Source organism: Pleurodeles waltl, chromosome 5, assembly GCF_031143425.1.
Source record: "Pleurodeles waltl isolate 20211129_DDA chromosome 5, aPleWal1.hap1.20221129, whole genome shotgun sequence".
In the NCBI taxonomy this organism is placed as follows: Eukaryota; Metazoa; Chordata; class Amphibia; order Caudata; family Salamandridae; genus Pleurodeles; species Pleurodeles waltl.
The window spans coordinates 1,282,988,881-1,283,005,095 of NC_090444.1; positions in this window are offsets into that span (position 1 = coordinate 1,282,988,881).

Here is a 16,215-nt window from a genome sequence, read left to right on the forward strand (position 1 = left end):
AAATAGTTCTGGTTTCCAAATGTATGTATGGGTTGTGATGAACCAACCATGGTACTCTCAACATCATAGTATGATTTGGAGAAGCAATAAGATGAAAAGAAACGATCTCATGGTGTCTTCCAAATGGCAACCTCAAAGGAGCCGTCATCTCCTTAACTGGTCCAAAAACCAAAGGTATTCCATCTACTTTCTCAACATGTTCTGGAATCTCCTTTGAAAATCAGGGAATATTATTTTCCTGAGCCCAACCTTCATTCACATATTAACCACGGGCCCCACTACCAAAGAGTGCCAGGATCAACTCTGTTTTCCCATTAAGAAGCCGAACTTCACTGGCAAGAGGAAAAGGAACGCATGCGATTCCCAGGACATACCATTAAAAGCCTTGCTAAATATTTCTCTCTTATCCCCTTTTAAAAAAGATGGGAGATGGGGGTTTGTAAGGGTTCCTGGGGGTGAATAAAGCAGACACAAATCAGATGCTCAGGTGACCCATAACCCAAACAAGCCCTTGCTTATGTCAAAACACTCTTTCAGTACCTAAAAGTGTTCCTCAAGCAAGACCAATATGCATCAACTCTTCAGCCTTTGGGATAGGTATTGAGACATTTCGCAAAATACTAGGGGACCAGACCCAACATCTGTGAGACCGACGTTCATGCAGACAACGTTCACCTATTAATACCTGATCCATAAGCATTGAGATAGACTCACCTGGAATGAGTGAACTAGCTCATCTTTAATCTCTTCTCAGAGACCTCTACTAAATAATGTAATAAGGGTTGTTTTATCCACTTGGTTTCTGCTACCAACTGCTGAAGATTGGTGATGTAGATCAAGGCATTATGATTACCTTGCTGGATTTCACTAAGAACTTCCTCTCCAGAGAACTCCAGGTCTTGTCATTCAAACATTTGTTTAAACATTGTTAGAAAAGTGGAATATTTTGAAAGGCAAAGATCTTCTGTAGCGCATAAGGGGGCCGCCAAGCTAACACTGGGGCAGACAATGCATTAATTAGGTAACCAACTTTAGCTCTAGCTTGCGGAAACTGAGCAGGATGGAAGGCAAAAAAACAAATTCAAGGCATCAAAAAATTCCTTCCTTATTTGATTCTCCTGAATAGTGTGCAGTCACCGAGGAAGCAATAGAAACATCAGAGGTTCTAACAGCAAGAGCTTGACATAGGCCTTGGTTTTCATCACAAAGTTGTTGCTACTCTTGAGTCTGTTGCAGGACCGTATGAGCCAAAGTTTGGATCTTATCAACCTGTGCTGCCTAAGATAAGGCTTGAGCTGGAGTTATAGTATCTAAATCAGGACAAACATTTGGGCATTGCAATCTGTCAAAAGCTGGATACCTAATGGGGAAGCTCTGACTGTGGGGAGGTCGGGAAGCTCTGGTCTTTACAGACTTGGGGGGTCATTCCAGCCCTGGCGGGCGGTGTTAAAGCGGCGGCCAAACCGCCAACAGGCTGGCGGTAAAAAAAATGCAATTCCGACCCTGGCGGAAACCGCCAACAGAGACCGCCACTTTAACACACCGCCCGCCACGGCGGCACAAACAAACAGCGCGGCGGTCACCGCCAACAGACAGGCGGGAGACAATGTACCACCCACCCTATCACAACCCAACAATCCGCCACCTTTTCCGGGGCGGTAGCCCCGCCGATAAAAACACGGCGGAAACAGACATTTCAAACGGAAAACGCTCACCTCCATACATCCCACGAGGAATCTGGACAGCATGGAACCCGAACTACACATCCTACCAGCAATTGTCTTCCTGCTCCTCTATCAGGAGTACGAACGCCGGCGCAGAAGACAACGGTGAGTAATGCACCTACGACACAGGGGAGGGGGAGGCAAAAAATTACGGGGACACACATATGCGACACACCCACCCTCACCCTCAACCACTACAACACACACATCAATGCATAGCAACACATCACAGTTACACCCCCAAACCCCCCGGAAGAATGCAAAGGCAAAAGGAAATGATTATAAATATAGAATTATATTGTAAGACTGAGTATAAAATATATCACACATCTATAACTTTATACACATAAATTGTTCAGTCCGATATGTCCATCAGCCATTGTTCGTGGGCCACTGGGCCAAAACACATGGGCAAAGCCCACACAGGATACCTGCCTCCAACGGAGAGAACACTGCAGGGGCATCAGATAGGAAAACTACAGGCACCTCAGGGGGAAGGGAAGGGGGGGAACCTCAGCCAGATGAGTCCACGACGCCAGATCCACGAGGGGCCTCCATGGCCACTGTGCCATCCTGGGGAGTGCAAAGCCACAGTCTCACAAGTCTCTACAGTGGGTGGGTTGCCCACTGTGCCATCCTGGGGAGTGCAAAGCCACAGTCTCACAAGTCTCTACAGTGGGTGGGGTGCCCACTGTTCCATCCTGGGGAGTGCAAAGCCAGTCTCTCAAGTGGATAACAGTCTCCACTGGTACTGGAGGGGGACTAGTGCCCAGAGTGCTTCGTGCAGCCCTGCCCGACACAGATGCGGGCCTGCCCCTTCCGCCAATGGGCCAGCGGTGCTTGAGATGAAGGGCCCAGTGCAGCGGTGCTTGAGATGAAAGGCCCAGTGCAGCGGTGCTTGAGACGGTGGTGCCCAGCGGAGCGGTGCTTGAGATGAAACGCCCAGTGCAGCGGCGCTTGAGATGAAGGGCCCAGCGGAGCGGTTCTTGAGATGAAGGGCCCAGTGCAGCGGTGCTTGAGACGGCGGTGCCCAGCGGAGCGGTGCTTGAGATGAAGGGCCCAGTGCAGCGGTGCTTGAGACGGCGGTGCCCAGCGGAGCGGTGCTTGAGATGAAGGGCCCAGTGCAGCGGTGCTTGAGACGGCGGTGCCCAGCGGAGCGGTGCTTGAGATGAAGGGCCCAGTGCAGCGGTGCTTGAGATGAAGGGCCCAGTGCAGCGGTGCTTGAGACGGCGGTGCCCAGCGGAGCGGTGCTTGAGATGAAGGGCCCAGTGCAGCGGTGCTTGAGATGAAGGGCCCAGTGCAGCGGTGCTTGAGATGAAGGGCCCAGCGGAGCGGTTCTTGAGATGAAGGGCCCAGTGTAGCGGTGCTTGAGACGGCACTGCCCAGCGGAGCGGTGCTTGAGATGAAGGGCCCAGTGCAGCGGTGCTTGAGACGGCGGTGCCCAGCGGAGCGGTGCTTGAGATGAAGGGCCCAGCGGAGCGGTGCTTGAGATGAAGGGCCCTGTTCAGCGGTGCTTGCCCTGTTCAGCGGTACTTGCCTTGGCAGTCCTTGCCCTGTTCAGCGGTGCTTGCCTTGGCAGTCCTTGCCCTGTTCAGCGGTCCTTGCCCTGTTCAGCAGTGCTTGCCCTGTTCAGCGGTACTTGCCTTGGCGGTCCTTGCCCTGTTCAGCGGGGCTTGCCTTGGCAGTCCTTCCCATGTTCAGCGGTCCTTGCCCTGTTCAGCAGTGCTTGCCCTGTTCAGCGGTGCTTGCCTTGGCGGTCCTTGCCCTGTTCAGCGGTGCTTGCCTTGGCAGTGCTTGCCATGTTTAGCGGTGCTTGAGTTGGCGGTCCTTCATTGCCCAGCTGGGCTGTGGCTGGCGGGGCCCTCCTGGGCAGCTGGGCTGTGGCTGGCGGGCCCTCCTGGGCAGCTGGGCTGTGGCTGGCGGGGCCCTCCTGGGCAGCTGGGCTGTGGCTGGAGGGCCCTCCTGGGCTGCAGTACCGGGCCTGTGTGTGTCCTCCTGCACACCTGGGATGGGGCTGGTGGGGGCCAGCTGGCCTGCTGCCGACTTGTCGGACGTGCTGCCCTTCCCACCCTTCCCTGCACGCTTGTGGCCCTTTCCCACCTTTGGCGTTGTGCCAGGTGGCACCTCACTTCCTGAAGGAGCCAATGTAGGGATTTTGGTCCCTGGGGTCTTTGGTCGCTCGCGCCGGGCACTGGCAATCTTAGGATGCTTTTCCAGTGGTGGGCTGGCCGTGCCTTGGCTCCTAGCTGAACTGGATGCCCTTGAGGGTGGGGGACTCCACAGTCCTTGGACAACAGTCTTCACTGGTCCCGGTTTTGTGGTGGCTGAGGTGCTGATTGGAGTCTTATGAGATGGACGGGGTGGGGGAGTTGTAGGAAAGAGGTCAAGTTTGGAAAGGAAAAGCAATTTGGAAAGAGAGGGACGGGTAGGTGTAGTGGGTATGGGAGTGGAGGAAGAGGATGTGGTTGTAGGAGTGTGAAGTCTGGTGTCTTTGGGTGCAGGTGCTTGGGCTGGAGGCTGTCGTGAGGTGGATGGCTGTTGGGTGGGTGGCTGCCTGCGTTTGTGTAGTTTGGAGGAGGGGGTGACAGACACACTTGGAGAGGACACAGGGGACGTGTAAATGGTAGTGGGGGTGGTGACTGCACGTGTGCGGAGTGTTCTGGTGGGTGTGCTGGTGATGGACGTAGTGGCTGAAGATGTTGTGCATGCAAGTGTGAGTGGAGATGTCACAGGGAGGGAGGAGGGAGACGAGGAGGAGGGGGACACAGTGGAGGCAGTGGCTGTTGGTATGTCTGCATGTGGATGTTGCTTGTGTGAATGCTTGTGTGATGTGTGGTGCTTATGTCTGGATGAGCTTCCCTTGGGTGTTGAGGTGTGTGCAGGCTGGTCTGTAGGTGTGTCTGGGATAGGCAGAGGTACAGGGGATTGGGTCTGGGTGGAGGAAGTTGGAGGGGGGAGGCTAGAGACAGGGACAATTGCTGCCGTCAGTGCTGAGGCCAGAACGTTGAACGATCGCTGATGGGCAGCCTGACCCGAATGAATGCCCTCCAGGTATGCATTACTCTGGTGCACCTCTCTTTGTACACCCTGGATGGCATTCAAAAGGGTAGACTGCCCAACAATGATGGTCCTTAGGAGGTCAATGACCTCCTCACTGAGGGCAGCAGGGGTGACAGGGGCAGGGGCTGAGGTGCCTGGGGCGAAGGAGATGCCCACCTTCCTGGGTGAGCGGGCACGGGGCAAACGCTGAGGGCGGTGCTGGTGCGCTGGGTGGCGGCTGTACCTGTTGTTGCGGGGGGCACGGATGTTGCCGCCACCACAAGGGAGCTCCCTTCAGAGGACGAGTCGCTGTCACTGACATCAGCACAAGTCCCCGCTGTGGAGCTCCCCTCGCCCTCCGTCTCACTGGTGAAATCCGAGTCAGTTGCATGGCCCGCCATGGCCATGTGAGATGCAGCTCCCTCGTGTTCCGATGCCACTTCTCCTCCGCCTGATGATGCTAATGCACACATGAACAGGAAGACCACAAAAAAGGGGGGGAGGAGAAATAAAGACATGTTGAGTGCATGGATTACCGCTACCGTTTTCAGACAAGACAGACACAGAAGCCCCCTGCACTACGCCGCGCACTTGGGGTCCACTACGCAATCCGTGGGACATGGCCTACAAGCCTATGGACGACAACTGCACACATAGATGACACAGGGCCATGGATACCTGTACTTGGCACCCTACAGAGGCGGGGGGCGGGGGCACAGGGCCATGCCTTACGGAGGGGCCTAGCCTACAGAAATCGCCCTGGCCTAGGGATACTCACAGCCCTCCTCCCCCACCCAGACACCTCCACTGCGCGCAAAGTCAGCAGAATGAGAATGTACTCACCCTCTTGTGTCTGCTGTGATGTCCTCACGCGCTCATCCAAATCGGGCTAGGCCACCGCCAGGATCCGGGACATCAGGGGGGTCAATTGACGACTGGCACCCCTCCTACGTTGGGAGGCCATCCCCAGCAGAGCTTCCGCCGTCTTCCTGCCCCCGCGTCGGATGTCCTCCCACCTCTTCCGGCAGTGGGTGCCCCGTCTGTTGTGGACCCCCAGGGTCCGGACGTCCTTGGCGATGGCACGCCAAATCGCGACTTTCTGGTGGGCGCTGACCTATGTGACATGTACAGGGAGAGAAAAATTGTCATCACCTTCTGCATGCTCGATGTGAGTGGCCCCCCATCCCCACCCTTGCCATGTGGCACATGCTCTCATCTGTCGTTTGATGCATGCCTCAATCGCTCCCCTCCCCACCGTCTTTCATCCACCCGACTCAACCCAGGCATTGCCCACTAAGCATGGTCCCAGTGTACTTACCTGTTGGTCTGGAGGACCGTAGAGTAGCGCATACTGGGGGAGGACCCCATCCACAAGTTTCTCCAACTCCTCCGCAGTGAAGGCAGGGGCCCTTTCCCCAGTCGCATGAGCCATTAACTCTTCCAGACCGAGGACACAGCAGCACTTGCAGTGTAGGTCCTCTCCTGTCGAAGATCAGGTATCGAGTGATTAAGCAGATAGAAAATGGCGGTCACGCCCGCGGCGGTGTGTACCGCGGCGGTGCGTACCGCGACTGCCGGCGCACATCGTCATTGGCTCCTGAAACCCATAGGGTTCTATGTTAACCAATGCGGCTTAGCGCCACGTTCTTCGACCTCCTACCGCCGCGGTGTGCCACACCAGCGCATTGACCTCACATCCCAGTGTCGCACTTCACAGGTCAGGCAGCAGCCATTTCAAGGGCCCACATGGCCTAATTACCAACTGCGTCACACATACCTAGGCCATGCACCACACTCATACAGGCCATTCAATGCATTGGGAATCGTGCTATGTGCAAGCTGTGGTTACGTACCTGTGGGTTGCTTGACTCTGTGCTCGCTGTTGTCCTTCATAGGCCCCATCCGCTGGGACATGCGAGGAGATGGAGGAATCTTCCCGTGCACAGACCGCTGGTGGACCTGTCGACAATGGAGGAACGACATGTCATACTGACATACAGGCTTGACCGATCCACTATTTATGAACTGTGTGCCCAGCTGGAGCCAGACCTGATGTTACCCATCCGCCAACCCACAGGGATCCCCCCTCTAGTGCAGGTGCTGTCAGTACTCCATTTCTTAGCAAGTGGGTCATTTCAAACAACAGTGGCCATATCATCAGGGATGTCCCAGCCTATGATTTCCAAGGTGTTGTCCAGAGTGTTGTCTGCCCTGCTGAAACACATGCGGAGCTACATCGTTTTCCCTGAGGTGGGGGATTTACCTACAGTGAAGGGTGATTTCTATGCCCTTGGACATATCCCCAACATCATAGGTGCCATTGTTGGGACACATGTTGCTTTGGTCCCCCCCAGCAGGAGTGAACAGGTGTACAGGAACCGGAAGAGTTATCATTCCATGAATGTACAGATGGTGTGTTTGGCTGACCAGTACATCTCCCATGTTAATGCCAAGTTCCCTGGGTCAGTGCATGACGCCTACATCCTGCGGAATAGCAGCATCCCGTATGTGATGGGTCAACTCCAGAGGCACCGGTTGTGGCTATTAGGGGACTCTGGTTACCCCAACCTGTCCTGGCTACTGACCCCAGTGAGGAATCCCAGGACAAGGGCAGAGGAACGGTACAATGAGGCCCATGGGTGGACTAGGAGGGTGATCGAGCGAACCTTTGGCCTCCTGAAGGCCAGGTTCAGGTGCCTCCATATGACAGGTGGATCCCTAATGTACTCACCAAAGAAGGTGTGCCAGATCATCGTGGCCTGCTGTATGCTTCACAACCTGGCTTTGCGCCGCCAGGTGCCTTTTCTGCAGGAGGATGGTCCAGATGGTGGTGTTGTAGCAGCTGTGGAGCCTGTGGAGAGTGAAGAGGAGGAAGCCAAAGAGGACGACATAGAGAACAGGGACACAGTAATACAGCAGTATTTTCAGTGACACACAGGTAAGAGTACATACCGGCATATTACATTTACTTAATGACTCCTACCTCTCTACTCTCTGACTTTTTCCCCCAGTGTATGGTAACTGTGTTGTGACTTTCCCTTCCGTTTTCAGAGCTGTGGGCCCCACTGCGTGACATCTGCTTTCTTTCCCCATGGACTACAGCTGTGTGACAGTGGTTTGTTACCATCACAATGTGAATGAACATTTTGGCACGGTCATGTCTAATACATTTGTTCTAAATCACAGCCAGACTCTAGATTGTTTTGTGCAATACGTTTTTTTATTCAAATTGGATGGGTGGTTGCAAATCGGTGAGGGGTGATGGTGGAGGATTGTCCATGGCAGAGTCCAGACTATCAGTTTCACAGGTGCATTGTCCAAATGCCTGTGGGAAGTGGAGCAGGGGCAGTTTAAGGTTGGACAGGGTGACAATGTGGGACAGTGGGTTGACAATCAGGGCGGTATCCTTTGCTGGCGGGGGTCTTGACATCTTACTCTGTCTTCTTCCTGGATCTGAGGGCCCACTTGCGGGGTGGTTCTCCTTCTGCAGGGGGTGGGGTTCTGGTGGCCTGTTGGTCTTGTGTCGGGGCCTCCTGTCCACTAGCGCCGGCGGAGGTGGTAGGCAGTTCTTGGTGCATGCTAGTGTCAGGGGCCCTTTGAGGTGCCACAGTGTTCCGCAATGTCGTGACTACCTCATTCAGGGCCACTACGATGGTACCCATGGCGGAACTGATGTTTCTTAGTTCCTCCCTGAACCCCATATACTGTTGCTCCTGCAGAAGCTGGATCTCCTGAAACCTAGCCAGGACCGTCGCTATCATCTCCTGGGAGCGGTGGTATGCTCCCATGATGGAGGAGAGGGCCTCGTGGAGAGTGGGTTCCCTGGGCCTGTCCCCCCCTGTCGCACAGCAGCCCTCCCAGTTCCCCTGTTTTCCTGTGCCTCTGTCCCCTGGACAGTGTGCCCACTACCACTGCCCCCAGGTCCCTGTTGTTGTTGGGGTGGTGGGTTAGCCTGGGTTCCCTGTAGTGGTGGACACACCGCTGATTGACGTGTCCTGGGGACAGAGGTATGGGCCCGCTGGGTGGGTGCTGTGCTGGTGTTCCCAGAAGGGGGAAGGTCTACTGTGGCCTGTGGCTGTGTGAGGGGAACCGACTGTCCCGAGGTCCCCGATGGACCGGGCTGGTCATCTAGATCCAGGGAGACAGAGCTGCTGTCCTCACTGTGGGCCTCTTCTGGGGGTGGAGGGGACATTTGTGGACCCTCCTGCGCGGTGACGTGGTTCGGGTCCTGAAGGTGTATAAAAGCATGGTTATTGCTTCTGTGTATGTCATAGCGTGCAATGGGTGGGTGCCCAAGTACCCCAGTGCTGGCATTCCTTTGTGGGGGCTGTTGTGACGGTGGTTGGGGGGGGGTTTGTATGTGTATGTGCAGTGGGCATGCTTAGGTGATGGGTGTCCATGCTTTGTGGACGCATGCAGGGATAGGTGTTGGGATGGGTGGGTTGTGATGGTGAGACAGTTGCAAGGAGTAGGATGTGATGGCGGTGAGGGTGAGGGTGGGGGTATGAGTTGGCATGCAGGTGGGGTGGGGGGAAGAAGTAGTTAAGATTTGCCTTACCAGAGTCCATTCCTCCGCCTACTCCTGCGAGGCCCTCAAGATGCAGGATGTTCAAGACTTGCTCCTCCCATGTTGTAAATTCTGGGGGAGGAGGTGGGGGTCCGCCGCCAGTCCGCTGCACCGCGATGTTGTGCCTGGATACCATGGAATGCACCTTCCCCCGTAGGTCGTTCCACCGCTTCCTGATGTCGTCCCTATTTCTTGGGTGCTGTCCCACAGCGTTGACCCTGTCCACTATTCTGTTCCATAACTCCATCTTCCTGGCAATGGTGGTGTGCTGCACCTGTGCCCCGAACAGCTGTGGCTCTACTCATACTATTTCCTCCACCATGACCCTGAGTTCATCATCAGAGAACCTGGGGTGTCTTTGCAGTGCCATGGGGTGGTGTGGGTGATGTGTAGGGTGGATTGTGTGGTGCTAAGTGTGGTGATGTGTATTGTTGTGTTGTGTGAAGTGCGTGTAAATATTGCTGGGTGACAGTGAATTGGGCGTCTGGGTGCTTGGATGTCTTTTCTCGGTGCGTGTTCACGAATCTCTAGGAGTGGAGGTTTGTGGGTGATGTGGGTGTATGTTTTATATTTAATTGGGTGTGTGGGAGTGGTGTGTGTATGTGTCTCAGGTGTGTGTATTTTGAATTGTCCAATGTGGTTGTGTTTTGTAAGTGTGTGTGTATTTTGAGCGCGGCGGTGTGTACCGCCAATGGAATACCGCGGTTGAAAGACCGCCGCGTGGATTCGTGTGTCGTGATAGTGTGGGCGTATTTCTGTTGGCGTGACGGTGGAGGTTTGGTCATCGCCAGTTTCCCGCTGCCCTTTGGTGTGGCGGACTTTTGTGGATGTCTGTATTTTGGCGGTTTGCCTGTTGTGGGTCAGAATGACCGTGGCGGTTTACCGCAGCCGCTGCGGTGTTATGGCGGTCTTCTGAACGTCGGTAAGCGCCTTTTACCGCCGAGGTTGGAATGGCCCCCTTGGTCTACCAGAGGTAAGGGTGACCCCTTCTAGTAGCCATGTTGCTGCTGACACATGAAAGGGCCTAAGCAGATGGTGCCTTCCAGAAGGAGCCCCAGAGAAAGGAAAAATCCGGAAGGCACAAAACCTCAAGGTGACAGTAGAAGCCCAAAGGCCGGACTCCAAGAAGCAGAAGACTTCAGGATATATTGGGAATGCCAGGAGCTGGAACTATATGGCTGAAGAACCAGGATTCCTAAAACTGATCAGGATCAAAGAAACACATCAACATGGAGCAAGAAGTATTGTGACACAAGGAGAAACAGAGCAGCATACCCTAAAGACAGGGATTGATTTACAAAAAGAGAGCTTAGTCATATTGGATTGAGAATCACCTCATAGCAACTAATCATAAGGAAGCCATCTTGGGAACGGCAAGATATATTCCAGAAATACTTGTTATAGAATTCTGGGAAAGAGCAGGAAAAGCAGAACGGATATACTGAAGGCATACCACACCAAGGCAATGACAGCAAGAAGAGCAAGCGTGTGGATATTGCACTGGAGGGTCAGCAACCATGAGGTAAGTCTAACAGCCATGTACGGTGGCCTCTCAGCAGCAACCTGGCCCAAACCACTCTCATGGAGCCGGGAGGCCTACTCACCCGCATTCGACTCAGGAGCTGCCATTGAGCTAGCCCCTGGTGCAACACACTCTCATCTTTGAGCTTAGATTTCCAAGGTTGAAATCTTTCTGCAAGGGTGTATGAAAGCCCACAAGCTTAAACAAGTACCAGATGTCTCTACAAATATTACTCATGACTACTCCTTCCAGCATACATTTCACAATACACCCTATCACAAGCCAACTTCTCATATGATACAACAGAAATGAACACACATGCAGCATACATGCTTTCAAAGTCACTCAAGCTTTCTGGCTTTATCCCAACACAGAAAGTTAGGGGACATATCAGTCACCATTTTTTGAGCAGCTGCACATTTTAAGCACTTTCTCCAGGGATCTTTCTCTCTTTTATCAGATTCTGAGTTTCCATAAGTACACCTCAACATGACAGTTTCCTCCTTGCCCCACAGCAGAGTGCATCATATCCCTGAATATCTCTCGGAAATGGTCAATGTGACCTGTTTGCTACCATATAGAGTGTTTATGGCCTATTCACAATGGTAAATTACTCTTCTTAGTAATAAAGACACTTTTGAATAACTTTACCTAATTTGGCTCTTTGGGGATCCTGAGTGTAAACGTACTCAAAAGTGTAGACCTATATGTCATCACCCACTGAAAAGGGGGGGCTGTGGGGGCAGAGTAAAATTAATTAATGTAAGTTACACCAGCCGAAAAGAAACATATTGTAATCTATAAATCTAACTGTTATTCAATCACATTATAATTATTAACGTATTAATAAGTATTATATATATATAGAATTCTGGGAAAGAGCAGGAAAAGCAGAATGGAAATACTGAAGGCATCCTACACCAAGGCAATGACAGCAAGAAGAGCAAGAGTGTGGATATTGCACTGGAGGGTCAGCAACCATGAAGAAAGTCTAACAGCCATGTACAGTGGCCTCTCAGCAGCAACCTGGCCCAAACCATTCTCCTGGAGCCGGGAGGCCTACTCACCCGCATTTAACTCAGAAGCTGCCATTGAGATTGCCCGAGGTGCAACACACTCTCATCTTTAGGCTTAGATTTTCATGGTCGAAATCTTTCTGCAAGGGTGTATGAAAGCCCACAAGCTTAAACAAGTACCAGATGTCTCTACAAATATTACTCATGACTACTCCTTCCAGCATACATTTCACAATACACCCTATCACAAGCCAACTTCTCATATGATACAACAGAAATGAACACACATGTAGCATACATGCTTTCAAAGTCACTCAAGCTTTCGGGCTTTATCCCAACACAGAAAGTTAGGGGACCTATCAGTCACCATTTTTTGAGCAGCTGCACATTTTAAGCACTTTCTCCAGGGATCTTTCTCTCTTTTATCAGATTCTGAGTTTCCATAAGTGCACCTCAACATGCCAGTTTCCTCCTTGCCCCACAGCAGAGTGCATCATATCCCTGAATATCTGTCGGAAATGGTCAATGTGACCTGTTTGCTAACATATAGAGTGTTTGTGGCCTATTCACAATGGTAAATTACTCTTCTTAGTAATAAAGACACTTTTGAATAACTTTACCTAATTTGGCTCTTTGGGGATCCTGAGTGTAAACGTACTCAAAAGTGTAGACCTATATGTGATCACCCACTGAAAAGGGGGGGCTGTAGGGGCAGAGTAAAATCAATTAATGTAAGTTACACCTGCCAAAAAGAAACATGTTGTAACCTATAAATCTAGCTGTTATTCAATCACATTATAATTAGTAATGTATTGATAAGTATTATACTCAACAATAGTTGTTGGTCTGATATGGGAGGGTGGTTGAGGAGTCTGTCTGAATAATTGAATTCAGCTTCCTTTTTTCCTGCTTGATTATTACACAAACTTATTGGTGAAGAGGATGGGATTAGACTGCATAGGGGGCAGTGAAGACTCCTTACCCCTGCCCAGGTGCTGCCATCTCACCGTTGTTAATTATAGAAACAACGTCCTCTGAGGAAGAGCTATGGACAGCAAAGAGCAAGGTATGATTGTTTGACAAACCCTATAAACTTGATCATTTAAGGTTCACTACTGTTCCCTTCATCTAAACCAGAAAGCGGCACAAGCTGCCATAACTCCATAAGAAAGAAGCAGGATCCGATTAGTCTCACGGCTGTGGCAGGGTCATCGCATGGCTGAGAAGTGGACAGTATTCCCACAGAAGCAGTTCAGTGTTTTGTAGGGCCGCAAAGCTGAATGACTGGTTTAGGGTCATACATAAGGAATATCAAAATAAACCCTTCGTGGGAGTTGCGATGACCCAGTGTGTTCTGTAGTTCAGTGAAGGAGGTAATGTCGGAAGAGCTGAGCGGAATCAGCTCTGCCTGAGGTAACAGAGCTGATTTGTTGTAATCTGCTGTGAAGCAGCGGCAGTTGATGCACTGAAACGGGGAATGGAAGGGAATATAAGCAGTTCCCTCTTCAAGACGGTGTTTGCCAGGTAGCGATCACCGTCCTCGTATGAGAAAGACCGGAGCGGTGAGGAAATCCAGCTGACTGTCCTGCCACTCCTTTGTGTTGAAGAAAGTAGGAGGAGTGTCTCGGATCTTGTCAAGGTTGACAGGAGGAGTTTGGGCAGATGGACGGCTGAAATGAAGGAGCAGCGGCCCATTCTCAAAAACTGTAAGGAGTAACCTAGCTGGCAGACATGGAAATGGGTTGGGCCTTGGCTGATAGAAAAGTTTACAGGCTGAACGATTACCTTGCCTTAACCCTTTCCTTTTCAGCAAAAAGAACATTGAGCTGTGTTTTAAAAAAAGTAAACGTGAATGTGTTGTATACAGTTCTAGGACTGCAAGGGTACGTAGGGTGGGAGGAAAATCATTTATATTGGAGAATTTATTGCATAAGCATCTTAGGTTCCAAATAGGGTGTTAGTATACACTTCTGCCAACATTTGAGCACTATATTAGCAGCTGTTAGTTACCTAGAACTATTTGTACATTTCAGGAAGTTTTCTCACCTTACCTTTCAGTGTAATTATATATTGTCCAGTATGGCAGCAGCAAGTATGTCACAGCCACCTCCTTTTCATAATGAAATATGTGAACCCATCTTACCATGGAAGAAATGGTCACAATTATTTGAGTCATATTTAATAGCAATAAGAGGAGAAAAAATTACAGCAGTAAGGAAACAACCCATTCTGTTGCACAATTTGGGAATTCCAGGGAGAAAGGCATACAAACCTGACATAGATGATGAAGAGGAAAGGGACAACCTAGATGAATATGAAAAAGCTCTTAGCAAACTTTGGTCACAGGGTAAATATGGTTTTAGAGAGAAATTCATTTTTCAGCAAAACACAAGGGAAAACATTAAAATGTGTCTAGCTATGTAGCATGTCTTAGGTGTTTGGCCAACACTTGTGAATTTGGGAACCTTGGGGACTCCTTAATACATGATCCATTAGTTAGGTGCACAAACAATTTTCGTATTCAAGAAAAGTTGCTGGCTCACAATCCAGATTTGAAGGAAGCCGTGGACATTGCAAAAAGCATTGAGCACACAGCAGAATGTATCAAAGAAATGAAACACTCCACTGAATCACACATGGTAAAATAAGGTAAAGTATACTCAAAAAAGGATGATACTGGAATGAACCAGGATGAGGAAAAAAGGGTACATGAGGTGTTTAATAAAAAAGGTACAGATGTTAACAATGAAATTGGCAAAAGCAAATGTTTTAGGTGTGGAGACGTTAGACACTTAGCTAATAGCCCTCTGAGTCCAGCTCACAATTGCACATGCAGAAAGTGTGCAAGGAAAGGGCATTACGCGCTTGTTTGTAAATATGAGAAAAATGACAAGAAACCCATACAGAGTTTGAGTGCAGAAATAGAAAAGCAAATTTGTTTTGCAAGTTAAAGAAACAGAAGGGGTTAACAACCTAGATAGCATGTATCCAGCTTGTGACATTGAATTGGATGGTATCATAGTAACTGTGTTTGTGGATTCTTGTTCACCGTTCACTTTCATGGATTACAGTGCATTTAAATACAGATTTCAAAACAGAGGGTATAAGTTACTTCCTGCAGACATAAAGCTAGGGGGGTAAACCAGACATCCCATACCACTAAGGGGGAAGTTAACCATGCGTATATCCTTCAAGGATCATCACAGTTTTGGCAATGTGTATTTTGTAAATAAAGGGTCTAACTTATTGTGATGGAAGCACCAAAAAGAACTGGGAATTAAGTTAGATCCCAATAACAAGGAACATGTATTGACAGTGGAAGGTTCAGTGACAGGGGTGGGAATATGCAAGGAATTCCCGAAACTATTTGAGGCCAGATTAGAGCTTCTGCAGAACTACCAACACAAGATTAAAGTAAAAGAAAATGCTACTACAGTGGTTCATAAGGCCAGGCCCATTCCCCATCTTATGCAGGAACCAATTAAACAAGAAATGAACAGGTTAGTTGAACAAGGAATCATAGGACCTATAGAAAATGCACTTTGGTTAGCTCTCATTGTGGTCACCAAGAAATTCTGTGAGAGAGGACTAAGACTGTGTGTAGATTTGAGAGATTTAAATGCCAACATATGGGTTGATAGGGTTCCCCTTCCCAGGATCAATGAAATGGTCAGTATGATTGGATCAGCGAAATATTTCAGTGTCAAAGACTTATCATCAGTGTACCATCAAATTGAACTCCACCCTTCGTCCTGTCCCCTCGCATCTTTCACGACACCACATGATGCATTCAGATTTCTTAGGATGCCCTTCGGCCTTGCTTCAGCTAAAGCTGTTTTCCAGCGAATCATGAAAAGCATCCTACAAGGGATTAACCAAGTAATGTACTTCCAGGATGATATCTTAGTATATGGAGAAACAGAGAGTGATCCTAATCTGACGTTAAGGAAGGTATTTAAAGCCTTAGATGAAGCGGGCATGGCTCTTAGGATGGACAAATGTCAAATAGGAGTAGAATTAGTGGAATACCTAGGCCACAATATAACAAAAGATGGAGTTAAACCCAAATGGGATTTGGTTATTGCTGTAAAGGATGCACTGGCACCCACTAACAAAGAAGAACTAAAATCATTTCTGGGCTTGGCCGAATTCATGGCTAAATTTGTACGCAATTTTGCTGATGTGACAGCACTGATGAGAGCCTTGTTAAAAAAGAATAACTTCTTCGATTGGCGTTCAGAATGTCAAAATGCATTTGATGAAGTGAATAACGCTACTGCCAATGCCCCTAGTTTAGGAAACATTACTTACCACTGATGCTAGTGGAAAAGGTTTAGGGGTCACTCT